Below are 27,042 nucleotides of genomic sequence, written 5' to 3'. Positions count from 1 at the left end.
CGCTTGATATTTCACAACGACTGAAGTAGAATCTGTCATTTATCAGCCCTAGTTTTCCCAGTGCACAAAATCTAGATTCACATAATGTTAGGTTTTTTTTTTTAGTGTATTTGCTAATGAAGATATTATTGTCATTTGGTGATGTCCCATCTAGCTAGCTATCTATCTATCATATAGTGCTATATACTATTACTGAAAACAAAACCATTATTTTAATTCATGAAGAAAGCATCCTAAAATTATACCCCATAGTTTCAATAATTGTATATCACAGAAAAATAGACTTGCCCACCTACATAACAAATTTTATTTACATCCCAGGAACTATCTAATGTCTTAGCTGAATATTTTTAATCTACATACCATTAAAAAAATACTTTTTGTCTCTCTAAAGAAATTGCTCTCTAAAGGAATGTCACCTACAGTAACCTACTAAGCAGAGGATATGAACCCAAATTTGAGGTATAAGATGAAGTCACTTGCTCAATTTCATGGAGATAATAAGCAGCAGAGCCAAGATTAAAACTCAGAAAAGTGTGACTGGAGTTCATAGCCCTGATCATAGATTGTGTTACCTCTGGCATTAGCATAGTTGGACTCCAGAGATTTTCCAGAAAGTAAAATCTTTCATATTTGTTCAATGACTTCTAAGATGTCAGCTATAACAGAGAATTTTCTGGAAAATATTCAGCATAACCATTTCTCTGTAAACCTTCTAAAATCTATCTTTGGGCTCCAGAAAGATATTTAGCCTGAGGATGAGAGCAAAGGTTGTAGTCAAACTGATTCCACTCCCAGCCTACTAGCAATATAACCTTGGGTAAGTACTTAACCCTTCTGTGCCTCAGTTTCCTTATTCTGTAAAAATTTACATTCAGCATAGTCAATGTAAGTACTAAAAGTGGTGCTAAGAACATAAAATCGACAAAGCGTTAGCTGCCATCATTATCATCATTAGAATACAAAAGTCTACAGAGTTCCACCATACCTTACCTCCCCGCCTGTACTCCTGAATGACCATCACTCTATTCACTGAGGTTAGGTAGCTGAAAGCCTCAGGAAGGTGATGGGATAACGCCACAAAGACACCTGGAAGACATTACTCATTACATTCACTACATAGTGTCCTTTTTAATGAGAATCTTAAGAGAAATTTCTTTCCTAGTTTAAAGAAATGAACTCTATTGATGCTCATGAAAAATTGGTTTTGTTTATTCATAAATGCTTTAAATGAAGTAACTGATCAAGTTCCATATTTTACAATGACTGCCAAGAACATTCAGAATGAAAGGCGTTCCCACTCTGAGGCATTATCTAGAAACTAACAGTATGCATTTTTCTATTATTGCTCACGTCTCATTTTATGGCCATTCCCTTTCTTTTACCTCTGCCAGCCACTTCTCATTTAAGTTAAACTTTACTCTTTTTTTTTTTACCAACGAAGGTATGAGACAATCTAGCTGGAGGAATAGGAAAGGGAAAGAAAGGAAGACTTAAAATGGTATATATCAATTAACACAAAGGTTTACAGATATGTTTTGTCCTAAATAAACTCACATTTTAAATGTCTGAAAGTTTACTAGTTCTGTTGCTATTTCTTTGGTAAATTTTTCTCACAAATCAAAATAAGTCACACCCTGTCATTTGTGTAAACCCTTATTTTCCAGCCATTTCAGTTAAAGCTGAGATTCTAGAAACTTAGAAAACATTCCTTTTCTGCCCTTGCACCCACACCCGTAACTGTGGAAACTCGAACTACATGGGGAAGCTCATCAGTTCTAGGGGTTGTCTCACGGGCTCTCAAAAACATAATCATCTTCTCAACCCCTATATTTTTACTTGTACCCTCTGTGCAGCAATGCCCACTGCTGAATCTACTGACATATATACCAAAGGGGCATAGGTCCACACCAAAATCACTGACAAAGGCAGTACAGCTAGTGACACACCCAGATGCCACAAATCCACTTCTCTGAATGAGTCACTGCACAAGAGCACCCTTTCCTATAGCAGCCAAAATTCTAAGTGCCACTCACCCAATGCCACCATGCACCCAGGATGCCACAGGGATTTCAGTTAAACAATGAATTTGTATCTTTCTTGCTCTTTGTAAAGGATCTCCCCCTCTTAACAGGGCTTGGGCTTGAGTCCCAAGTGGACTTGGGCCAGGGGACAATCTGGGTGGTAGACATTGTGCTATGCTTGGAATCAAGCTTTTGCTCTGACAATGGCCCTTGGGCTAACACTAAACTTATAATCGTTTATTGCTTCCACAAGGTCTGTGATCTCTGGAAGGGTATGCCCTATAAGTGCTCCAGACATGCCCCAGTGTTAGGGTACAAGCAGGATTTCTGAGCTAATGGAGTTGGATGTGGGTGCCCAGCGCTATGGAAGGAAAGCTTAGTTATGGGTTATGTGGCACCATAGGGAACATTGGAAAGCGTTGGAATTAGCCCGGCTACCCGCTGCCCACAACTACCTAACACAAAGAGCTGACATAGAAACGTGCTGGGATGAGGGGTTGATAATTAAAAACAGCAACAAATAAAAGTGAAGTACGGAAAGCTACATCAAATTTCTCAAGAAAATGTTTTCCAAATAAAAATAAAAATATTTAGGGTAGATCATGATAAAAGATCTACAAATTTAGTACAGGAATATTGGAACTATCTAACAGAGGGCAGAAGTCATATCCTATATATGTGGCAAGTAATCAAAGTATTATTACATTCTTAGAGTTAAGTTTTTAAGAGCATAGATGATCATTCTTCCAATGAAAAAATTTCTGTAAGTCTATCAAAAGCATTTTTTCCTTCCTGTGACTACTCTTCTAATGAAGAGCAGACAGATCCAGAAGAAGACAAAGACAGTATTTCTTATATTTCTCCCCAAAATAAGAAATATAGCAAGAGCATATTACAGTTTTCTGCCACCTCCCGGATTTAGAAAATGTTATGAAATCACGAACATATCTTATGTTCTAACACAACCTCACAACTTATAATTCGTGTAACTTGGGCAAATCACTTAGTCTTTCTCAGCCAACATTTACCTTCTTCATCAGACAGGGGTAAAATTACCTCCTCCGCAATACTTTCATTGACATTAAATGAAATGATGAATTTGAAGGAACTTTCTAAACTACAAGGTACAATATAAGTATACAGCATCATCAAACTCATTCTATTGTGGCAGATGGGGCATTTATTGCCTAATAACCTGAGAAATCTAAGGAAACTGATTTGTTTCACCAAAACAGCATTCCTCCAGAACCTATTACATAACTGAATTTTGTGAAGAAATTAAAAAAAGAAAAGAACTGGTTAAACTCAAGGAAGTTCACTAGCTCTACACAGCATTTTTAGCCACAGTATCTGAATATCATAAGAATGAAAACATTTTTTCTTGTCTCGGCGATTCTAGATAACACCGCTTATTCTGACACCGTGGAATCTATGCTTGCCTCATAGGTAACATTTTCAATTATTTAAGTTCCAGTTAGTATTGCTGGTGTCAGCATGACCAGTAATTACTGTCTTGATAATCACAGGCATCTGATTCCAGCTGCTCCTATCTTTGATATAACCATGAGCAACAGCCTGGAAGACAAGAACGAACAGGGAAAGGATACAGCCAGGGGTCAAATTAATGCTGGCGTTACAGTAGCTTTCAGTGAGCTACAAAGTCAAAGACACATGCCGAAAAGTGAGACCACATACTGAAAAAGCATGAATATCCTGCGTTTTATACAAAATGTTTTTCTGAACGTGAAAATGGTTTTGAATCTAGATCTGAAGAACTGGCTAAATAAATCACACCTTCAACAACCTTCTCTTTGAGTAATTATAAAAAGAATGCATCTGCATATTCATTTCTCTGCCAGATAAGCCTTTTCCCTTCCCCAGATGGCTGGGGTGAGTGTCTTGTGCATATGGCAAGGGAAAAACAGCAGGAAGCTCAAAGTACTTAACTGTAAAAAGGAGTGAAGGCTTATGAAACGCACACTGCATAAGACAGCACAGGGGCCATAACTCAAGAAGCCCAAGCAAGGAAGGTAGGGGCCTCAGGAGACCTGTGTGCCAGTCCAGCTCTGCCAGTCACCCTGCCCCAGCCAGTTTGCTTCCCTGGGTCTCTGCTTTCTCATGTGGAAAGTAGAGTGATCCAACTAAATCAGCTGGGAGAGTTCTTTACAGCCTGTGTCGAAGGTTAGCAGCAACCGGTAAAACAGGTGTCAGCCTGCGTGCAGGTGAGAAATCCTCTTGGCAGAATAGTATAAAGTTTGTCCCCTTCTCCTTTGAAATAGAAGTCAAAATCTTACTACTGCATGTGAACACCACCGAGAGATCCAGCCATTTAAGAGCTGGTTCTAGAGCAATGAGGAATCTGCATCTACCATAAACCAAATCTATTCTGAGAGGAAGATGAATGGGCCCATCACAGTCCCCTGCCCCAAAATGGGGGGACGAGAATGTGTGTGAGTGTGCATGTGTAGGCAGGTATGTGTGTGAAAATGTGTGTGTATGTAGGGTGCGTAGATGTGTGTGCACGTGTAGGTAGGGTGTGTGTGTGTGTAGAGGGGCCACGGGCAATCCATCTCATTACTCTCTTCTCTTTTTGCCTGTTGTTCCTCCTCTAAATCTCTAGCACTGAGTGCCTGATTTAATTTTTAACCAGAGCACGCAGGCAAAGGAGAGGTGAAACAGGTTGCTTCCACATTACTTAGGCTAGCTCAGAAGCCGCTCTGCACGAGTGAGTGATGCTCTGCAGAATGGGTTCAAGATGGACGTGGACAGGGAGGTGGTGGCACCAGAGTCACTTGGGGAAAGGCTTTTTCAATCTCTCTACACTTTTTCCTCTTCCCCTCTGTCCTTGAGATTCTAATATGCTGCTGAAAGGACAACTTTACCACACACACACCACAGCTGCAGCACGGCACTGCTGCTGACGTGCTGAGGTGGAATAAAGGATGGAGATCTCAGTGCTAATGTCCTTTCCAGCTCTAATGCTTTAGGACATAGCTTCTACCACTGGTATGCTTTCTAATTAAGGAAACACAGGAGACGACCAAGAAGAACAGAAGGCAACACGACACAGCAAACTGAGTGGCAGAGTAGATGAGGGCTTCTAAGAGAAGGAAAAATACTGCACTACTGTATGTACTGTATGGCAGGGCTAACCAGGAGGGAACGGCTGTTGAGCTAAATACTGGTGCACAGATGTTGGACTCAGCAGGAGGCAAAGAAGCATGCCGGGGGACAGGGCACACACAGGACCAGGCACCCGCAGGAAGGACAGTGAGGACAGCATCTGTGCCAGAAGTAATGCCAGGCTGGGAGGACCAGGATAAGTTGGGTCACCTGACCTCGGGCTGCAAACCGCTGCAGAGCCTGAACTTATAGCAGTGACTGTGGAGTTGTCACTGGCCGGAATAAAACGTGAATCACACATATGGCTCAGGAAGCTCGTTCAGATCATGGTACCCAGGATGGGTCATTGCAGAAGGTTCTAGCCTGGGATCCGTGAACGGGCTTCAGGTGTGCCCACAGCCCCAGACGTTATATGCCACTCTTTTTCTGAGTCCAAATGCGTATGTGCACTTTGTACGGAAAGAGGATCTCAAAAAAGTGTGTGACAAAACACTTGCCCCACTGACCCCTATCCCATGCACACACAACACAGGAAAACTAAGATATCAGTAGATGAAAGTGTCGCAAATTTTCCTTGGGGGTCTTCTCGTTGAGCAGATGGGGCAGATCGGGAAAGGGAAAAAGAGAGAAAAACAGCAGTTAAGTGGCACCATCCCAGGTGATCCTTGAGTGGCAGGGAACCCCGCAGAGGATCCAGAGGAAACGACTGAGAAGGTGCTTTCCTGGGCTCGCTTTCTAGGGAGTTGTTGGTAAAAGGGGTTTTCATGGACTACACAAAGTTGGCTATAACATGCAGTTTTCACCTGAATTGTTCTACGATTATTACCTGATAGCAAACCTCTTGTGCTTAATAAAATCAATGTTTCTCAAAGCTATAGTTTAATTTGATGAAAATGTGTCTAACTCATTCAGGAAACTGACTAATTTAAGGAATTAAAGAAAATTAAGTAAGGTTAATTCTTAATGGAGATACCCACAGGCTTCTCCCTCCCCCGAAATTACTGACTTTTCGGATACTTCAGTTAAAATTAGTTTGTTATTGGAACATGTGAATTATAAAAGCTGTACCTTGAAAAGCATTTTCAGAGAAATTTATTATTTGAAATTTCAACCTGGTAAGCAAACCTTTGAAGAAGACTTGAAAAATTTGTATGCGAAAGTACAAAGGAAGAAACATGATGCTTAAGAAAGACGCATGAGCTATCAGTGGCACTCTAAATCCTAAGGTGTTAATTATCTCAGATTTCCACAAGGCTTCTTGTCCTGAGGTATGCTCAGTTTTTGATTGTGCAGTTCATGTTTCTATTTTTAATTGTGCATTTCACATAATCGATTAAGTTCCCCTTCTTTAAATTCCAACAATTTGTGCCTGAGTTAAGGACGTTTACATTTGGCTTAGATGACAGTTATTAGCTGTATTGTGGTTATATCGTCCCTCTGCTGTTCTGTGCGTGCATTCAGAACATGGAGCACCTCTCACCTGGCTTCCATAAAAGTATGCAACACAATCTGCTGAATGAACGAACACATCATTTTAGAGAACAGGTACAAACCTTACAGCAAACTCTGGTGTGCAAGAAAATTAAAAGCTCATCTCCCTGTTTTCTATAACTCAGCCTAATTTCTATTCTACCAGTTGGGAGGTGCTGCCTTCTTGAGGTTGCTCAAGCAGGGTTATGGCATGGTTCTGGAATTAACACGGTGGCAAAGTGATGAGGGCTGGGTTGCTGGTGCCTCTGGTCACCAAGTCACCCATGCATATCTTAGCTTGGCTGTCATGAAGTCCAGCTGTTATTTTCAGTCCTTGACTTATTGGATATAGGTTGCATTCCACATTGAGAAAACTCTCTCTTTCCTGAGTCATGGGATTTCCTTGGCTATGATTCCATGATTCTATGATTCTATGATTCTATGATTCCATTTCTCCTGGTTTTCTTTTTCTTCTCTGGTTTTACTTTTTTTTTTCTCCTCTGTGCTCCTCTCTATCTAATCATTAAGTGTTGCAGTTCCATGAGATTCAGGTTAATCATCGACTCTATCCCTGGGCAATTCTAACCCCCATCAAAAATTGTATCTCAGGCCCAGAGTCTTCTATGATGTCCAAACATACAATAACCCTATTTGACATCTTCATTTGAACATATTAAAGACAGCTCAAATTTAATATTGCCATCACCACATTGGTAATTTCCTTCACCCATCCCACCCAAATTGTTCCTCTTCCAGAATTCCACTCTCCATGAAAAGTACCACATACACACAGTTGCAGGAAATGTCACCACCATGTAGTTGTATGGATTAGTACCACCACCCATGCAAATGGCACCTCCACCGACACACCTGTATGGAATGGCATCGCCATTCGTGCAGATGTAGGAGTTGCTAGGTTTCTCTTTCCCTCATCCTCAGTGTCCAATCCATCACCAGGATCTGAAAATGTTGCCTCTTAAACAGCCTGTAAATAGTCTTCTCTCTTTCTCCATCCCCACGTCCCTAAGCCGAGCTACTAGCATCATCTCTGATCTGAACCACAGCAATGGACTCCAGTGCCTTTCTATACTGATGAGTGCTCTCTTCCAAGCCTCAAAGGTCTCGTCACTGTCGGCCTGAAATCTTTCCTCAAAGGCTTCCCGATGTTCTTAGGATAAAGACTAGTATCTTTATAGGCCCAGGAATGGCCCAGCCCTACCCTCCCTCCAGCATCATCGCCCACCGACACTCTCACTGTTGGTCTGCACCCCACTGTACCTTGTTGTCACCATGTTTCCTCCCAACACTGCACTGGACCTCTACACATGACTTTTCCCCTTTGACTTGAAGCATTCTCTGCCCTCTGGCTTTCATTTCATTAACTTGTCAGATCCCTCAGACTCCCAACCCCACTTTCTCAGGGAAGGCTTTCTTGACATTCCAGCCCCCCAGAGCAGGTCAAAACCCCCTTTTTACACTTTTCATAACACCATGAGCCTTTTCATCTTGGCATTTATTTCTATCATAATTTTACCCTTATTTGAGAGGTCATTTGATGAATGCCTGTCACTTCTACTAGAGTGTCAGCTCCAAGACAACAAAGATCTGATCTGTTTTCTTCACCGCTGTACCATCAGCACCTGGCCCAGTGCCTGACAGCTAACAGATGCCCAGTAACTGTGTGCCAAGTGAGCATTCTTGACAGAATAGAACAGCATTCATGAGAAAACTGACAATGCGTTTTAAGCAACAACACCAATGACAGCATGGTTAAGAAGCAAAGACAGTACAGAATCCTTTACGGCTTTCACCCTGAAATGAAAGCATGAGAGGTGGTCACACAAGCAGAACAGGTGTGGGCCATGAGTCACAACTGTTCATTCGCACTAGGGACTGAAAAACATGGGTGGTGGCCAGAATGACATTGCTTACAGTATCATGACGGTCACACCCAGGGAGAGATGACAATGGGAAGAAAGCCTTGCTCTCCACAATGATAGGGGGGCAGCCATTGGAGCCCCGGCTCGCCTGTTTCTGCTTCATCATCACAACAGTAGATAGCAAAACTGTACTGAGTGCCGACTTTGGGCCCGACAAGTAAACTTACATACATTATAGTATTTGATCCACATGGTTATACTGCAAAGTGCATATAATTGTCCCCACAGTACAAATGAGGATACTTGGGTACAAAGAGATAAAGAACCTTCCCAAGACCCAACAATTACCGTGTTTTCCGGAAAATAAGACCTAACCAGAAAATAAGCCCTAGCATGATTTTTCAGGATGACACAAGCCCTAATGCATCTTTTGGAGCAAAAATTAATATAAGACCCTGCCTTAGTTTCAGGGAAACACGGTAGTAAAGGAAAGAACCAAGATTCAACCTTAGGGCTGTCTGTCTTCAAAGCCCTTCCACTGATACACTGCTGTTGCTGCTGCACAAAGAAAGAAAGGCAGCTACAAGAGGCCAAAGCCCACTTTGTGGAGAGGTAAGTGGCTGGTGACCAGTGTAATCCAAAGGCAGCTTTAACATCCCTGGTCATCAAGGAGGGCGGGAGCAACCAGAAGCAGTAACAACGGCACGGAGAAAGCTGGAGATGTCATCTGCAGTACATGAGAAGCAATGAGAAGGCTGCATCCCTAAAGGAAAGATCTCCACAGCGAGACCCAGCCCTGCCCCCGGACGCTCTGACAGGGAACAACAGGGAAGCACACAGAGCTGAGGTCCGGTCCTGATGCTGGAGGGCCTTAGCCAGACGTTTGTTATTTTGTTTCCACTAGGAATTATCCCTGTAACTTTTCTTCACTACACTGGTGGTCAGAGAAACCCTTGATAAAAAACAAACAATACCCTTGGTATAAAGCCAATTTGGAAGTATGTTGTTTGAGAATACCCAACTAGGGAAAATATAATACAGATAAATTACTGTATTTCTTTAAATAGCCAATGCTTAGAGGCTTTAAGGGGTTTTTGTTTGTGTGTTATGTTGTTGTTGCTTTTAAAATAAACTATGCATTGCTTGACAAAGAGGCTTGGAAATCAGACATACATAACACTAGAGGTCGTATGGAAATCAATGTCTCCTAAAATTTGCAGAGCTGAAAAGGGAGATGGTTCATATTGGTAAGAATTAGAAGGCAGGTGGGGAAATGCCCTTTGAGACTAATTAAGCCAGGGGTCACTGGAGGTTTTTAGATAGGAGAGTAAAATTATGGAAGCCAAGTTTCTAAAAATATTACTCTGACATCAGTTCACAGGAAGGGATGGAAGAAAAATGAAAGTGGCACAGAGAGATCAGTAGAGAATCTGGTCTAGTGATGAGGGCCTGAATCAGAAGATCAGCCGAGAGATCGGGACGGGAGAGGCAGATGTGGGAGATATTTGGAAGGAGAGACTGAGAGGTCCTGATGACTGATAACACCCTAGTTATCTGCAAATAAGTTCAGACGTACATGAAATGAAGTAGTATTTTAATTTTATACAAATACGAGCTCCTGTAATCCATATTTGCTGAGCACGGTGCTAAGCACTGTGGTACAAAGTCAGAGAAGCCCAATAGTCACATGTCTAGAAAAGGCAAATCTTTGATAAGAGGCAGATCAGAGACTACCTGGGATGGAGCCGGACTGGGGAATAACTGCAAATGGGCTGACGGGAACTTTGGGGAATGACAGAAATGTTCTAAAAGTGGATTGTGGTGATAGCGCCCCAAATCTATAAACATTTGCTAAAAATTATTGAAACTGTACTTCAATACAATGGGTGAACTTTATGTTATATAAATATCCCCCAGTAAAGCTGTTTTTAAAAAGTGCTAAGAGCTGTGGAGAAGGAACAGCAATACAGGATAAGGAGAACTGAGAGGGATGAGGTGCAGGTGGTAGGTCGGTTGCAGCTTTAAATAAGGTGATCATGGTGAGACTCACTGAGGTGACATCGGGACAAAGACCTGAAGAAGGTGAGGGAGTGAGGCTGGGGATAACCAGGGGGAGGAGCATCACAAACAGAGGGACCCAGGAACTATGTGCATAGGTTCTAAGCAGAAAAGGGGGCCAGTGAGACCAGGGCAGGAGTGGACACAGAGAGCAGAAAAAGGTGAGAACAGGGAATGAGGGAGGATAGATGGCGTCGCGAGTGCTGGTTCTTGGCATGGAAGCTACTACACTTTTGAACAAGAATAATATGACTTAACTCAGGTTTCAAAAGGATCTCTTTGGCCACAGTATTGAGAAAAGTCTGTGGGAGGCACAGGAGACCAGGTGGGAATCTGTTGTAGTAATTTAAGCAAAGGTGATGCTGACTGGGAGAGTGGTGGCAGCAGGGAGAAAGTGACAAATGGCATACTTTGAAGGCAGAGCCAACACAATTCCCTGACTGGAGAGAGTTGTAAGTTGTGAGAGAATGAAACCAAGGATGACTCAAGGTTTGGGCCTGAGCAACTAAAGACGGGGACACTCTGCATGAGGCAGGTTTAGAGGAAAAACATTTAAAAGCATGTCTCCAGGGCTCTGCTACTCAGCTGTATTTCTTATGTCAAGACCGCTGCACATAATTTGGGTAACTTTCTTCAAAAGATCAGCTTCACTATAGGGGAGGCTTTCTTCCAATACATTCATTAGTTGTATTTTAGAGACATGAATTGACCATGCAAAACGTAGAAATGTTTATTTAAAATCTTGATTCTTGCATTTCTTTTTATCCTTGGGACTGCTGAACAGCTTACATTCTTATAATGTCTTAATTATACTTCTAATGACATTAGACTCAACCTGCCTGGAAAGGTCTTGCTGCTGGTCCAAATTAACCAGCAGAAAGTACAGTGACACTAAATGATAGTCACTCATCCTTGAGTGATTCTCCTTAAAGGGACCATCGGAGCTAGGAAAAGGGGCAATCAATGAATGTTGGGATATATTAATGAAATCCACCTCCTATAAAAATACACCTGAAATCTGTGTAACTTTGCTAACAACTGTCACCCCAATAAATGTTAAATTTATCTATCTATCTATATCTATATCTATATCTATATCTATATCTATATCTATATATATACATATAGATATCTAACTTGTTATATATCAAACTATATCTAGTTTGTACCTAACTCTATCTATATATAGAGAGAGAGATTATATATATATATATATATATATATATATATATATATATATATATAAATGTCAGAGCAAAATTCACAAAGCATCACAAAGAAGTTTCAAAATTCAAGGCCAATCTGTGTTGTGAATTATTTCTCCTTAGGAGAAAGCTACTATAAAGACATGAAGGCAGAAAGGGTTAAATTCTTATCTGGAGATTTAAATAATACCTACTCTCATTTCACAATGTAAGATACAGCTATTTCTTTCTTACAATTCTAAATTTATATGTGTGTTTGGTTCTATTTGTTCTGCACATTTGGTTACCGGACTTCTTTATGGGATCATTATCATTAATACACGAGTTAGAAATACACATTCAACTCAGCAGCTGTGCCCAAGGCCATTACTTCCCATAATTTGGCACAGATGGCCAAAAAGATGATTTTGAAAGAATGGCCAAGCGCTAACCACCTAATTAAGGCTGCAGCCTCAAAACTAACTGATCCAATTTTATAGTTATCTTTACCCCCCTCCTCACTCTCTCTTTCTCTATTTATCTCTGTCCTGTCCTTGACATAAAAGGCAGAAGAGAAAACCTTAACTCCAATTTAGCAAAGTTCTAAACACAGCATTTCACCTGATTTTCTAGGGAGGAAAATGTAACTCCATAAAACAACTCCAGTTCTAAAATGTTTATTCTTTAGGTCAAAAAACTGTTTCTTCAACTCAAAAATATTCCTAAATATTAAAATTTAAAAAAACAAAGGTCTTCCAACAGCCAGATCTTTTCTGCAATAGAGATTAATCAGGTTTGTACCTAACTCAGTATCAGAGAAACCATCACAGTAATCATAATGGTGATTAAATTACCAGGGACAAATAAATGTAAGTATGGTATCTGTCCTTCTCTCACATACACACCCAAAATGACTTCTCTTAAAGCCATAATTAAGCAACATCCATCCTCACCATGCATCACTCTGATGATTTTCAAATGAATTGTAAAATTCACTTATAATTTCACAAGCAGTCTAATGGCAAGGTTTCTTTTTCTCTTTATCTATATGTTGGTGCTTAACAATTGCATAGCTCCTCAGAATGCCTTATATTCAAGTGTTTTGATGCTTTAGGATCATGATAGTTAAGAAGAAGATCATAAAATTCCCCTCAGACATGAAAGATGCACATACAGACAACAGTTTGCACTCTGTTTCAGCCACTCTCCAAGGACAGAATATTAAATTTAAAAGCCTATTAAAAATGTGCAAAGCACATTCTGAACCTTTCCCAAAATAAACAGCAAACGACAATTCAAAATCGGAGCTTCTCTGTTCCCAAAATCCTGCCGCAAAGATCTATACTATTCTGCCGCAGTTCACTACCGACCTGTTAATCAATGACTCATATGATTTCATCCACAATAGAAACAGCATTCTCCAGTTGGCTTATATAATGCCATGCCATCACCATCAATGCTCTAAATCTAAAAAGGTATAAAATAAAAAGCATCTGATTTTATCTTATGCAGAAATGTACATTTTTAAATCAATCTAACTACTTCAATGTTGGACAATAACAACGAGGACATTTATAAAGATGCTCTCTACAGCGATCCAGATACTTGATTAGATGTATACAAATTTGAGTGGAAAATCAAAACTTCTGCTTCAGCAGTGAAAATGTAAATTACACATCACAACGTCTATCCAGACAGGGCAGGCACCTGGTTAGAATATTGCCTGCAATGTTTAAATGTCCATTGACTGTCCATAGAGTTGTGTGACCTCAGAACTGACTTGACTTGCTATTATTTGTTAAGTGTGAATGATAAGAAATCTGAGGCTCAGATCCAGATGGCATGGCTGGCCCGTGAGAGGCAGGAATAAGAAGCAGAGTGTCAGTCGGTCACTGCGCTCTAGACCCACGGCTCCCAAATTAGACCTATCATCAAAATCTCCCAGGGGAAGGTTTTTTTAATGCACAGTCATTCAGCACAATGTAAATCCCAACCTGATCATTAGAGAGGCTCCAGGAACCTATATTTTCAAAACAATTCTGGGCATTCTGAGGGCCAGGCTGGTTGCAAACCATTGGGCTAGACTTATTTGTGGAATTGTGATAATACATGATTTTCTAAAGCAAGGTTCCAGAATGGCCAGTCAAAAGCACTTTGAATATAAACAGAGCATTTAAAAGATATATCTTTGTTCTCATGATTCTTAATGTAATCCAAATTAACAGAGGAGACAAGCACAGAATTCTGAACTCAATCCCCCCACACTATGCCCCCATCCACGGGCAGAGCTGACTCCGAGTGCCCTGGCTCTCCCTATCCATCTCATTGTGTCCTCTCCCCAGTCTCACTTTACTCCACAGAAATAATAGCAGCAGGATTTTCAATTCTGCCCTGTGACCCAGGTAACCACAGGTAGACACAGCCTCAAGAAAAGGACTTACTAACTCTGGCACTGCTCTTAGGAAGCCTGAAAGTTGGCACAGGAAGGAAATGTGGCTGGTTCCTGTGAGATGATCCTCTTTCCTGGGTAAGATACGGGTGGGTGCTGGGCCACCACACAGAAAGATGCTCTCCTGAAAGTCTTAATACACTCCCATCCCTGAGGTCAACCATTAGACTCAAGAAAAGAAGAAGAGAGACATCTGGTCCCAAAAAGGTTCTTGAGTCAATGAGACCTAAATATCTTGGTCAACAGTTGGTCCAACCCCTTAAGTGGGCTCACTTAATGTTGAGATAGAAGAGATCCTTTTACATCCTTGGTTCTGTCTCTTCACCAGAGAAAGGAACAGTATTCCAATAGCTGCTGACTGAAGCTCTGCAAGTTCACACTTGAGCAAAGAATGATGGCAACAAAATTCAGAAGCAATCACACAAGACGGTTTTCCAAAAAGAGGTCACTACAGAGAAAGCAGCAGAACTCCAAGAAGACCACGCCCCAAAAGAAAAACACAGTAATCAAGGCACATACTTAGAGGATCTGGGAATTTCATGCCCCATTAGGTCCAGGAGTAAAGTATGTCCTCATTTTCAAAGGCAATATATAGGGCTACTACATATTGAGGGCTACTACATATATGATGCCTCTACATAGATAAACCATCTAACTACCTCCTCCTGTCCCAAGTCCTTGCTCACCAAATCTTCAGTCACAAGGAGAGAATGTGCTGGCAAGAATTCCACCCACATCTTAACCCATTGACAGTTACATACATCAAATATATTAATACTGCGTTTTACAGCAATTAATATAATGTAATGACAAATTAACTGCAGACTTCTGGTGAGCAACACTGACAGAACATGAAACACAGAAATAAAAAACTGATAACTTTGTGAAAGATCGCAAGGTCAGAGAAGGGAAATTTATCATAAAACTCTACAGAAGACACTAAGATTCAAAAATTAGAATTTCAATAAAAATGTAAGTGAAGTGCTGTATAAAAAGGCCTTAGGGCTGTGCATGAGTTTCTCAAATGACATTTGATCAATTAGGAAGCCCTATCTGTAGGTGATATTAAATATCTTCAAGAAATGATAAATAGCTTTGAGCCAAAGCTAAAGAAGATAAGCTGTGACCAAGTTAAATCAGATTGTAGGTAATTAATGTTTTCAGAGAAGGAAAAAACCAAAACTTTCATTCTATATTTCTGCAGGCTTTGAATTCTCAGGAAAAAAAACACAAACAATCAGCCATATCAGCTCAAGGACATCAGTCTGGGAAAGACTAGTGAGTCTTTGCAGCTGAAGGGTTATTGGATTATATCTACACTGCTGCCTATCATAAAAACAGCAATTTTTAAAAACGTCTCCTTTCAAGAAATGTCAAACAGAGTAGATAAGAAGCAAGTCAAAGAGACTCTATCAAAATAAATCTCCTCCATTCAGATATCTACCTCAATTATGAACCTAAATTTCCAAAACAATAACCATAGCTGTCACTGGGGAAGTGGTTGAGAAAATGCTTATATTTAAAGCAGGCTTTTTTCCCTTAATAATATGATTTTATAACTTTGCTGGTCTGTGAATTGGATGCAAACACAAGCTATGGCACTGATGTCATGTTGGCTACCATATTTTTCATCGGAGAACTCACACCTCATTATAATCAAGATCCACTGCATACTGAATCTTTTTTGAAAACATTACGATATTCTCTTCTGAATTCATAGTGTGAAGCATATTCTGACTTGACAAATGATCAAAAATTTAGCATTATCAATTCCCTAAGCCCTTCTTACTTATCTAAACTAATGTATTCACCAACTATTAAAAATACATGTGAATGATTAAATTGCAACACATTTAAAGAAACATTAAAATACATACATACATACCAGACCACCTTAGCACAAGAAGTAGTCTTTTCTGCAAGGATATACTTTGAAATTTATTATAGGATAAAAACAGAGCTTAGGTTGGTATATGGGTTCCTAAAATTTCCTGCTCAGGCTACATTCCTGTAAATGTTCTTTGTTATCACTACGACAAAAGTCACCAGTATGGTGGGCTGCTAGCAATTCCCACTGCTGTCTGGGTTACCCCAAACCTGAGAACTGAGGGGGCGCTATCTTGAGAAAAGCCAAGACACACTAACCACATCTGCACTCAACAGTTATCAAAGAACCAAATGATATTAAAAAAAGCAGGAAAATTACTCTGCCACTTGTGAGGGTAAAGAGTTGCTTGGTGTGGGTGGGGGAAAGAGGATAAATAGTGGTACAGAGGAAAAACAAACAAACTAGATTTAACTAAGAAAGTATTCTCTTTGGGAAGACTTTAATCCTATCTGACTTGAAAGTGAATTTGAGGAGGTTTTTCTTTGAGCCTGATGCGCTCTTGACCTTTTCAGAAAATCTACATAATTCAGCATGAATGGAAACCTCTAATTGTCTAGACAAATGTAGGCAACTAGAACTTGACCTCACAGAAAGACTAGGAGGTCAGTACCTGCCAAGTACTTGATGCTGCTTTTAGTAACCCAGAGAAGACACAAAGGGCAGCTCTGTGCTTTTTACAGATGGAGACCCCTGAAGAGATCTTACAATAGAGCCTCAGTGAGCTGCCTAGGTTGGAGGAAACTGACCCTCCCTCCTTTTCCTTGTGGCCAGCCTGGGGCTCCAGGAGCTGCAGAAAAGAGGGGGAAGTAGCTTGCCAGAAGGATGATACCATTGACCCCAACATTCGCATCCCCCTCCTCAGGAGAGCCCACCCAAGCAGCCCAGGGCTCACCCAAATCGCTCCTCTGCAGAAAGAGACTAGCTCCTCTCTAAAGCTGGCAGACCAGATTAAGACATTTATAAGGTACATGAAATTGAAGTGTATTCTATCCTCATTTTGAGGAAGGCAAAGGTAAGAGGTGAGAGACAAAGGGAAGGAATTAATAAGTACTAAGATTTTATTATGCACCAGATATTGTCCAAGTGTTTTCTACGCATATCTTAATCTCAGAATAGCCCTATAATCTAGGTAACAGAATTCCCAGTTTACAGATGAGGAAAATGAGACCTAGAGGGGATATGTAACTAGACTGTAAATAATAGAGCCAAAAAGTGTCAGATTTAGTATTCAAATCCAGGCTCCAAGGCCCATGTTCTTTCAGCTGTGTCATACTACCTTGCACATACAATTGAAGAATTAAGACTCATAAATGACAAGGCTGCTAAGTAATGATTTGAAATGAGGTACCAGAACTTGTGTCATAAAAATTGCACAATGCCTCCTCCACTGCTCTTGGTGTCTGTTCCATTAGCATCGACTGTCTTCCCACTGAAACAATCAGCCAGGATCGAACTAGTTATTCCATCACTATGCTGTATGCGAAACCGGTTGTACTGTGGGAGGGTGGGGGGAACCCTGCTTCAAAGTAACTGGAACTGGCTCATCTGGCATGAAAAGTAGAATATATTATGCCTCAAATAAACATGTAAGAGAAAGTCAAGTCTATTAAAACTGCCAAAGATTTTCCTTCTTCATTTAAAAATCATCTTATCAGGTTGGTAATTTCAATCTTGCAAAACTATTTCAGACAAATTTACAGCTTTCAGTGCTTTTGCCATATACGGAACTAATCTGACTCCAAGACTAGTCTGCAAAACTGTTATTTTTTTTTTTTTTTACAGATAGTTCTTTTAAAAATCTCACCAAAAATTTATAGTGCCATATGTCTACCTCAAGTTAAATTAAATGCATTAATGCATTGCAATGTGCATATGAAACAGTGTAGGAACAAAAGAAATATCAAGAAAGTTAAGTGCTTCCTCTGCCCCTTAAAAAGTATCAATCTTGGAAAGAAGGGTATGGGAATGAAGGACCTGGTGGAAATGACAGAACCAGGGAAAAGGTGAACCAAATGAATTTCACCTATTGCTTCCCAATAAGAGGGAAAGTAAGATGTTCTAGAATAAATTATCAAGCTTTACTCTCCAAACTGGAAGAAACTGTGAAATACTGCTAACCAGTTATATAACGACAAGAAAGTGGGAGCAAGGCACAGACACAGAGACATAACCATGTCTATCTCCACTGTCTACTAAAGAGCCCTGTTTAATAAGATGGGCTCCTTACACATTCTTATCCTAATATTTTCCATTACTTGCCCAATATATCTGTGAAGAGCAAATCATCATGTTGGCTTATGCAGTAGTACCCCTTTGCCCACAGAGGATACATTCCAAGACCCCAGTGGATGCCTGAAACCTCAGATAGTATCAAACCTTATATATACACCCTGTTTCCCCGAAAATAAGACCTAGCTGGATCATCAGCTCTAATGCATCTTTTAGAGCAAAAATTAATGTAACACCTGGTATTATATTATATTATATTGTATTGTATTATATAAGACATAGTCTTATTTTATAGTAAAATTTTATAGTAAAATAAAACCAGTTCTTATATTAATTTTTGCCCCAAAAGACGCATTACAGCTGATGGCCCGGCAAGGTCTTATTTTCGGGGAAACACGGTACTATTAGTTTGGAGCAAAAGTAATTGAAATTTAAAAGGTTAAAAATAACTGCAAAAACCGTGGTTACTTTTGCCCCAAACTAATATGTTTTTTCCTATACATACATACCTATGACAAAGTTTAATTTATACTTTAGGCACAGTAAGAGATTAACAACAATAACTAATAATAAAATAGAACAATTATGACAATATACTGTAATAAAAGTTTTGTGAATGTGGTCTCTCAATATATCTTATTGTACTGAACTCACCTTTTCACTTAAAGAAAGCACTTCATGGCTTCTTCTTGGCAAGTCTGAATTGCCAGCATCACTACTCTTGTGCTTTGGGGCCATTATTAAGTAAAATGAGGGTTACTTGCACACAAGCACTAGGATACCTTGACAGTTGACCTGAGAGCAGAGATGGCTACTAAGTGACTAAGGAACAGGTCCCATATGCGTAGACAGTGTGGATTCACTGAACAAAAGGATGATTCACATCCAAGACAGGATGGAGTGGGATAGTGTGAGATTTCATCACACTACTCAGAATGGCATGGAATTTAAAACTTCTGGAATTTTCCATTTAATATTTTTGGACTGCTATTGACCACGGGTAACTGAAACTGCAAATAAATGAAACCATGAATAAGGGAGGACTACTATATTGCTCTTGATGAGAATTAAAATTTCTCCAACTTTAAAGAAAATTCCTGTCATACCAAATATCCTCAGTGCTAGACTCTCACTAGCTATGACATGTTTTCTATTTTATTTCATCCTGTTTCCTTGTGCCCATCATTCTAACAGGTAGCTGTCCCGACCAGTCACTGCAGATCTAGTACTTGAATCCAAGTCTAACTTCCACTTTCTAATCATGTTTTTCCTATCCCCATTCATGTAATAAAAATGTTGACTCAATCAGGATAAAGAGCAGAGGACATTTACCTGTCACCAAAGGCTTCCCTATGGGTTTGAGTATAGATTTTCAAATAGCTAACACAGGGCTTACATTTTTCCTTTCTTGTCCCATACATACGAGACTTCATCAAAAGTGTATCTAACATCAAAATCTCTATGTGTAAGAGCCTCCCTAACCACCAAGTCTATAACTCTACAAAGGAAAATGTTTACATTGATATGTTGTTCCTTTTTCTTCTAAGTTGCAGAAACCATTCCACCATTTTTTGAAAATCTGGACATGTGTCCATTCTAATTGCACTCATGTAAAATACCGATGTAGGCTTCCTTTCGGCAGCAAAGTGGTATCACAAGAGGAAATCACATGTCAGATGTTTCATGTTAAGAATACAGATAATACCATAATAGTCAATGGGTATTTACTGTATATCAGACTCTGTATAGGGAATATAATGCTTGGTTGGTCCCTTGCCATTTATTTTCAGTCTTTTAGAAGAATCAGTTCTTCTCCAGATTTTCCTGTGTCTACAGCTCCCCTCTTAGTCTCCTTCACCATCTTGTCGTCCTCTACCCCTTCCCACACATCCCCAGCTCCATCTTCTTGCTGCAATCCATCTTGCAGACCATACTTATTCCCACAGCTTGGTCATCCCTTCAGTTACAATGATGAGCTCATATCAGGTATCTCGTGCATTACCCTCTCAACTCACATTTCCAGCTGACTGTCTGGCAGAGCCTCTGATCTTACTATAGCTGAAGGGATCTTCATTTAATATAATTAGACCCAGCCATCCAGGTCCAACACTAACCCTCCTCCTCCACAGGATTTAGCTGATCTCAACAATCAGAATATTTTTAAATCTTTTTCCTGTTATCTGTGCTCCTGTGGAATCTTGTATCTGTATTGTTATCATTTAACATACAACTGCCTCAAAACCACAATTCCGTCTGGGTTTGACATGTTTTCTATTTTATTTCATCCTGTTTCCTTCATTAGATAATCAACCTCCGTTAGGTAATCAACAGAGAAGGATGGGTGTGAAGTGGGGTTTCTAGGCGGGAATTCCTGCCTATTCGCAGGTATTTTTTTTTCACTTTCCCGTTCCCGAATCCCGACATATAAACTGTTTTCTCTTCTCCACGATGAATTGTTTCCACAACAAAGTGACAGCCGATACTACCAACCACGTGGGTTCGAGGAGCTGATTTTCCCAATTTCCCGACCAACTTTTCTCAGGATTCGGGAACGGGAAAGGGGAAAAAATTCCTGAGAATGGGCAGGAATTCCACCTGGAAACCTAGCGTGAAGTGAGAGGAGCCACTGAGGTTTAAAGGTTTCTTTCATTGATACAGTTTGACTTCACATAGTCTTGGATTTTTCATCTGTAAAATGGAAATAAGATGCCCACCTATAGGGATGTCATGAAGACAATGTGGGCCGGGAAAAGTGGAAGCTTGCCAGTGGAGCAGTACGTTTGTTTGCTCTGAATCCTTTAGGGTAGAGATGCAACCTCCAGAGCACTCAGCCAAGACTTTGTTGTATTAGTATTAACTAACAGCTGCATAGCTCCTTGCTAGGGATGCAACACATTTTCACGAATTGAAAACTAAAATGCATTTATTCATTATTAAAGAATTCTTCTAGAGGGTGATTTTACAGTAAGATAATTATTGGAAATCACTGTCCAAATCTTGTGGGGGTTTTTTTGTGTTTTTTTTTTAACGACACTTCTTTGAATCCACAAAAGAAACAACATAAATAAGATAACACTCCTTCTGACCAAAGGTCTGCTTCAGAGAAATCCACAGACATCTCTACAGCTTTAGTAGAAATATGAGAAAGGGGCAGTTTCTCAAAAGGTATTCACTACATTACAAGATTATTTAAGGAGTAAACAGCATTTTCTCTGCCAGGGTCCTGGAATTGGATGTCACTTTGAGTTCCCATGTATGTTTTTGTTCCTTTGGAATAGTGCAGTATTCTGTGGCAGCTTTTAACTGCCACAAAACCTTAATAGAAAGTTTTCATTGAAAGGTTCGAGGTGCTCCTTTTTCTGACCAAATTTTTATTCCACCTCTTCCTTGGACGACGTTAATATACTTCTTAGTCCTGTGCCCAGAACAAAAATTAAGCCAGGAATATAAGGTTTAAACTATAAATGCTTTTGTTTCACCAGATTCAAAAATTCCTATTTTGGAGCATTTCATGCTCTTTTATTTTCTCTGAGGTACAAGAAAGAGACCCAGGAACCCTCCAAAACAAACTTGAACCTGTTTATTAAAGAAAAGATATTGAACACTTTTTAGAGATTTTAAGATCAAAATCAGAAAATTGCTAATCACTCTTATAATGATGTATTTGTTCACATCAATATTTTATTAGAGAAAATATTATTAGGTTGATGCAAAAGTAATTGTTGTTTTTGCAATTTTTTAACCTTTTAAACCGCAATTACTTTTGCACCAACCTAGTAATAGAACTGAACAAGATCTCAGTAGTTATGGATTGGAAACTGGCAGGCCACAGGCCACATGTGGCCCAGATACATTTTTAATGTGGTCCTTACAATTTTTAAAATTAAGGACACTTCACATTAAAAAAATCTGGAAACCTCTGTTTCTCTTGAAAAACTAGAATTTTTTAGAAATGGGGTGGCAACAATCAGCTACAGTCCAGTAGACACTGCCCCCTTTACAATGGTTTGCACTTTCCAAAGCCACAATGCACACCCCCTCTCTCCCACAAGTCTCCCACTGGGATGCTCCACCCCTTCATCTCACCTATCAGACCCTTGCACACATTGGAAATGCAGATACAGGATATTTTTAAAGGCAAAAAGCCTGGATCCAAAAAGGGTTTTCCCCATTCACTAACTCTGTCAGCAATCACTCTGAGTTTCAAGCCCTTCAGCTTTAAAATGAAGATAATTCCTTGACCTCACAGGTTGTTATGGGAGTTAAAAAGGAAGTGTTTGAAAAGTACTTTTTAAACTGTAATGTAAAATGTTTGTCATCTTTATTTATTTCCCAGCCTCCAATCAGTTGCATAAATCCCCTGAACCTACCTCAGTTATTATTGGTTTCCTTGATCCTTATTTAGTACACCCTGTATGACAGTCTAAAGTCTCAATAAAATGAATTTGATGTATGTCCTTATGTCATTTAATAACGGGTAGAAAAGATGAGCAAATATCAAAGGAAAACAAATTGAGTTGTTGAATGCCAGATCTTTACCAGGTCATTTCTGTTTGTGATGTAGGTATGAAAATAGTGCAAAGTGTAACAGCCAGATTGCTGACCCCTCTGAGTACTGTGTTATCAATTTACTCTCTAGGCACCTGAGGCTTCAAGGTAAAACTGACAGCTCAGTCATTAGGGGTTCCTGTGAGATACCAGCACTGACCTCCTTCTTGGGCCTCACTCAGTGCTCCAGGAAAGGACCCAATCCATCAGAAAAAAAACAAGATCTATAAAGCTTTCTCTGTACCTCCCTTCTCTCTACGTTTTAACATGAGCTCCAGAAACTTGGAATCTGGAGTATTAGGCCATGGCGCACATTTTATATCTATATCTATCTACATACAGATATATGTCAAAAAATTAGTAAGAGGCTTAAAAGAAGACATAATCTCAGAAATGGGCAGAGATGCAGAAAACTGCATTCAAATAATAATGCAGTGGATTTGGCTTATTAGTAAAGATTTATGTTATGAATGCTATCTTCTTACATTAGGAATTTCACATATGTATTTCTGTTCTGGACAATTTACAACAGAAGATCGTCCTTGAGTGGGGAACCACAATTAATTCATCTCCTGCTTTCAGTGTTAAGATAATCACGCCTGAGTGAACTGCAAAATACAATGTGGAAATAGAGAAGAAGGGATTTTAATTGGAATCAGCTTTCTTCATAAAATCACCAAAATGGAAGTAATTTATAATTCAAGAGACATTCGTGGAAAAAAAAATTCATCTCACTAATCTTTTAAATAGCATACCATATAGAGCAATTACCGCTTTTCTTGAAGTTGAATGAAATCGTCGCCTGAATAGATTAACGAAATGCCAAATTACCACATGGTCCTCAGTGTAACATTAAAAAAAAAATCAAAATAAATAACAGCACCATTGAAGAAACCAGTTCTTTCAATAGATGTCCCACGGCTGATGTTTAAGCACGTCTCCTTGGCAACCAGGGAGCACAGTCAGTCCTGGGATGGGGGAAGGGGAGAATGTGGAGGGGGGAGCAACTCCAGGGTTGGTGGAATAAGTAACCGGGAGTAGTACTTGCTCGCACTAGACGATGCTGCATGGGCTGCATGCCCCTGAAATTTCTATCAACTCTGGCGTCGCCCCCACTGGATTATCGGCAGCCTCCCACCTTTTCCCTCCGGTCTGCAGGAACCAACCCCGAACAGGTTACAAGGAAAGAGACTGACTTACCCAACGGGGTGAGCGTTCTGCTGGGTAATATACCCGAAGCGGCAGCGCAGGCACTGGGCTCACCCTGATGCACAATGGCTCTGCCTCGCCCCACGATGCTGAGGTTAAGAGAAACCGCAGTAGCTTCTCTCTGCGGGTTTGGGGATGCAGTTGTGAAGAAGGAGCGCGCGCGCGTATGTGTGCGCGCGCGAGACAGAGCGTGTGTGTCAATGAGAGCGAGAGTGAGTGAGTGCGCGCGTGTGTGTGTGTGGGTGTGTGTGTGTGTGTTGCCTGCGCGCTCCCGGACTCTCCCGCAGGGAAACTGTGTTTCCCAGTTAAGAAACGGCTGCAGCAAGCAATGCAGGTAGAGCGTCGGGCTCGCTCAGCCACCAGGCAGCCGCGTCAGCCTAGAGATGCACCTCGGTGGCCCCCGGGGCGGACTCAGACAGCTAAGCGGCTCCGCCCCCTCCTGCCTCGGGCGAGCCAGTACGCACGCACGCCCCCACCGACGAGCCCGCGCGCACGCTCCCCTCCTCCACCCCGCTGCCGAAGAGGCGCGCACGCCGCGCGCCCCCAACCCCGCGGCCGGTGGCGATTCGGCGCGCGTGCCCGCCGTCCCCGGAAGTCCCCCACCTCCGTGCCCCCGGGTTCTGGGTCTCTGGCACCTGCGCTGGCTGCTGTTTGGTCATATGCACAGCTTGCAGGCTGAGCTGCGGCCCCTCGGCGACAACTGAGACCCAGGAAATCAGCCAACTTGCTCCCAGTCTCCTTTCCAAAGGCTAGAGCGCAACCTGCGGTAATAGACGCCCTGACCCTGACCTGGTGAGCCTGGGAGCAGTTGGCATTCTGCTTCCCTCTCCCTGACCCAACTAACTTGCAAAGTTCAAAATGCCTCTTCCTAGCGACCCCTTTGCAGGACTTAAATATAGGCTCTCCTTGGGATGACAGACTTTATGGTATACCAAGAAGGGCTTCACGGTAACTTTAAGAAACCACAGAGGACAGCAGGGATGGATGGAAGCCCTGAACCTGAGAGATGAGGAAGGATATGTGATTATAACTACTTCAGCGTTAAAACTGCAGACACCAACCCCAGGACACTACTGCTTCCCCTTGTGCCACGTGTGGGTCTTTCATATCTTTCCTGTGTAAAACATGCACAGAAACACACTGGGGACAGAGTCCCAGAGAGCGGTCTCCAGGCTCTAGGCCTCTCGTGGAAAGGTGCTGGCTTGGTTTTTAGGTGGCCATCAGCTGTAATCAGATGGCCATGCTCTGTGGCTAGGTGGCCATCAGCTGTTACCAGTTAGCCATCGGCCACTAATATAACTTCTGTGGCTACGCTAGGGGGTTGTTTGGTTGGCAGGGAAGCAGATGGCAGATTGTGGCTAGCAAGTGAAGTTAGCAAGCGGATTACATTGCAGATAGTGTGGCTCCTGCTTCCTGTGTCTCCAACCAAGCCACCAGTGAGAAAATAGTGGTATGAACCCCCTATCCACAGCTCCGTCGGTGTTCCTTTTTGGCCTCACCATATCCTGCGTTCTTGTGTAGGGAGCGGGACCAGAGACCCTGCATGACACCCGCACTTAAGCAAAGTGGATCATTTAATAGGTAATAACATACCATATTCCACTTTTGAATTGAAAACGTTGGTCCAGTGCCGGCCTGGTGGCTTAGGCGGTTGGAGCTTCGTGCTCCTAACTCCGAAGGCTGCCGGTTCAATTCCCACATGGGCCAGTGGGCTCTCAACCACAAGGTTGGCTGCCAGTTCAATTCCTTGACTCCCGCAAGGGATGGTGGGCAGCACCCCTGCAACTAAGATTGAACATGGCTGCCACTGAGCTCCCGGATGGCTCAGTTGGTTGGAGCGCATCCTCTCAACCACAAGGTTGCTGGTTTGACTCCTGCAAGGGATGGTGGGCTGCGCCCCCAGCAACTAGCAACGGCAACTGGACCTGGAGCTGAGCTGCGCCCTCCACAACTAAGACTGAAAGGACAACAACTTGAAGCTGAATGGCACCCTCCACAACTAAGATTGAAAGGACAACAACTTGACTTGGAATAAAGTCTTGGAAGTACACACTGTTCCCCAATAAAGTCCTGTTCCCCCTACCCAATAAAATCTTTAAAAAGAAAAGAAAACGTTGGTCCAACTTGGAGTTAAGCCCCAGACAGATGAAATTTGAGTAACCTGTATTTTTTGGAAGTTGAGGGTTTGAACTACTGCAAAGATGGAATTTCACAGAATGTTCAGTCACATTTCTTGCAGGTTGGTGTTTTACCATACTTGGGCTAGAAACAGTGCCCTGATCTATTTTGAGATGTCCTTAACGGTCTCATTAGTCTCACATCAGTGGTTCGGCAATTTTTCCACTTTCAGACCCATAGATTTTCTGGGGCCGTTTACCCCACCCTCACCCCTTGGGGACTGTTGGTGGCTTCATTCACGTGGTCTTGCTATTTGAACCTTAGGATGCTGGGGAGCTACTTTATGGCAGTCCTGGACACCAAGATAGGAGCAGGGGGAAGAATGACAAACAAACAAATGATTGCAAACATGAGGTGCAGAGTCATTCTCTAGAATTTTTCATAAGCAATTTGATATTTTTCATTGGGTGCTATGTTATACCAGAAGACCAAATGTCAAGCATGTTTGAATCCAAAATAGTAACAATGACTGGTGCCAATAAAATACTCCTTTAAGACTCATAAACTTTTTGTCATTAAGGTCACTGTACTTAAAACCCGAAACCCATCTATGTTGATCGAATTGTCTATTTTTTTAGAATGACAGAAGCTATTTATTATTAAACACAAATAGAGCAAAGATATAATTATTTACACACAAAAAATCATAATCTTTATGCCACCAACTCACCATCTGTGTGACTATTGAATGGTCTCTTACTGCCCAAAAACTGGGTCTGTCTTGTTCATCATCATTTTCCTATGTGTTAGCACAATGTCGGACACACATGAGGGGCTTGATAAATATTGGTGACTGATACAT

At 41.2% G+C, this 27,042-nt stretch overlaps 1 protein-coding gene across 6 annotated transcripts in view; it reads right to left on the bottom strand.

Annotated features, from left to right (window-relative positions):
• The window catches only part of KLHL32 (kelch like family member 32), a 181,833-nt gene extending 157,319 nt beyond the window's left edge, over positions 1-24,514 (bottom strand). For 2 of the 6 annotated variants that reach the window (XM_074333322.1, XM_074333323.1), the window contains exon 1: positions 24,054-24,506. The gene's annotated coding sequence lies outside the window, so the exon portion shown is untranslated. Of the gene's footprint in view, positions 1-24,053 lie in introns of all 6 variants that reach the window. The other 4 variants (XM_074333324.1, XM_074333320.1, XM_074333319.1 and 1 more) reach the window with 4 other exon arrangements.
• Positions 24,515-27,042: the final 2,528 nt, after the last annotated feature.

This window comes from Rhinolophus sinicus, linkage group LG05 (assembly GCF_036562045.2).
Source record: "Rhinolophus sinicus isolate RSC01 linkage group LG05, ASM3656204v1, whole genome shotgun sequence".
Classification (NCBI taxonomy): domain Eukaryota; kingdom Metazoa; phylum Chordata; class Mammalia; order Chiroptera; family Rhinolophidae; genus Rhinolophus; species Rhinolophus sinicus.
Note: the sequence above shows the minus strand (reverse complement) of the source record. Positions and strands in the feature narration are given on the sequence as shown.